This window comes from Ascaphus truei, chromosome 8 (genome assembly GCF_040206685.1).
Source record: "Ascaphus truei isolate aAscTru1 chromosome 8, aAscTru1.hap1, whole genome shotgun sequence".
NCBI classification, from domain to species: domain Eukaryota; kingdom Metazoa; phylum Chordata; class Amphibia; order Anura; family Ascaphidae; genus Ascaphus; species Ascaphus truei.
In genome coordinates, this window is record NC_134490.1 from 59,543,735 (window position 1) to 59,545,628 (window position 1,894).

Sequence of the window (1,894 nt, forward strand, 5' to 3'; positions counted from 1 at the left end):
AAGGTCAGACTGTACCTTATTAAAAATGTCCCGGAATTGGTGGTAAACAGAAGGTAGAATAACCTCAGGAATAGAGGTATTGGCCAGCAGTCGAGGCGGAATTATGTCTGGAGGAGATGGGTCCTCTGACCTTGACCTCCAAGTAATAGGGTCTTGGGATGTCCAGTCAATGAGAGGATTGTGCTTCTGTAACCAAGGTAAGCCGTGAGTGACTGGAGTTCTGGGAGCGTGGATTACATCAAAGGCCAAGGTCTCCTCGTGGGAGTGAGAGGAAAGGGTGATGGGGCAAGTCTCCAAGGAAATGTATGCCGGGGTGAGTGGACGGTCGTCGATCCCAACCAAGGCAATGGGAGACTTCTTCCTAACGAGTGGAATCTGGTTCTTTTTAGAGAAGGTTTGGTCCATGAAATTTCCTCCCGCGCCGGAGTCGATAAATGCCGCAGTAGAGGTGCGGAAGGTAGGACCCGAGAGAGAAACGGGAATGGTCAACTTTTTGGGAAGTTCCCTCCTGGAAAGGGGACAAGGAGATTTAACACCCAGGGAGTGCCCCTTCGTACTCACTGGGTTTGGTCGTTTCCCGGGCGTAGTGACATTCACGGACCAGATGCTCGGAGGATCCACAGTAATAACATAATCCACCGGCGAGCTTGCTGTATCGGTGTCCGGGAACGCTGGACTCCAAGTTGCATCGGCTCAGGAGCCTCCAGAGCGGGAGACGGCAGGTCCTGGGGTTGGAGAGAATCCAGAGCACGGAAGGAGGAGCACGGAAGGGCATAAATCGGGGAAGCTGGCGCTGGACGCGGCGTACCTGAAGGCGCTGATCCACTCGATTGGCTTGGGAGATGAATTCCTCCAGAAGACGTGGCCTGGGTTGTGAGGTGAGCTCGTCCTTCACGGAATCCGTTAAGCCTCGCCAGAAGACTGAGACCAAAGCCTCCTGGTCCCATCGTGTCTCAGCTGCTATGGTCCTGAACTGTAAGGCATACTGGGCCACGGAACGACGTCCCTGAGAAAGCTCAAGCATAGAGTCAGAGGCAGTTTCTTGGCGTGCGGGGGTATCGAAGACCTGTCGAAAGTCACGTCTAAAGGCCGCGTAGTCGCGGGTGATATCGGGACGTAGTTCCCAAATTGGGGAGGCCCATGCCAGCGCTTTCCCTGTAAGAAGGCTGTAGACATATGCCACTTTCTTGCGCCCAGTGGAATACTGCTGCGGAGACATCTCAAACTGGATCTCGCATTGATTGAGGAAACCGCGACAGGCGTGCGGATCCCCCGCATACGGTTTAGGTGCCGGGATCTTCGGGCCTGAGGTCGCAGCGGATACAGGTTCTGGCGACAGTGGCGGTGCGGCAACAGGTGGTGCCTGAAATGAAATGTCCTGTACCTGTTGAGTGAGAAGAGCCATTTGGTCCATTAGGGCCTGGACTTGTTGATACATGGTCGTCATCATGGAGGTCATGTCTGTCTGGTCTGCGTCTTGTGGGCTCGACATAATGTTACACCGGTGCTGCCCACAGACCAGACCCGTCCCCTGAGCTGAAGGGGAAGTGGTAATACACGCACCTGCAGCAAAGGGAGCGTGTCCGGAGTGTGGTATAAAGTGTTGCCAGGCCAGGTGTAGTAATGTAGACAATACTTGCCGGTACCGGTTGTAGAGATAGAGTGAAGAAATGCCTTTCCGAGGTCAAGGAGTGGAGAGCGCAGATAGGTTGTAGTCCAAGCCGGGTTTGAGGGGTATCAGAGAGAGCGTTGTCCAAGGAGTGCCGAGATCGAGAGCCAGAGGGGGTAGTCGTACGAGCCATGTCAGAACCTGTGAAAACACTAAGAGAATCCTGAAGTACTTCCATGCAGAGACTATGTCGAGCAAAGACTGAGAGCAGAGAGGAGCTAGATA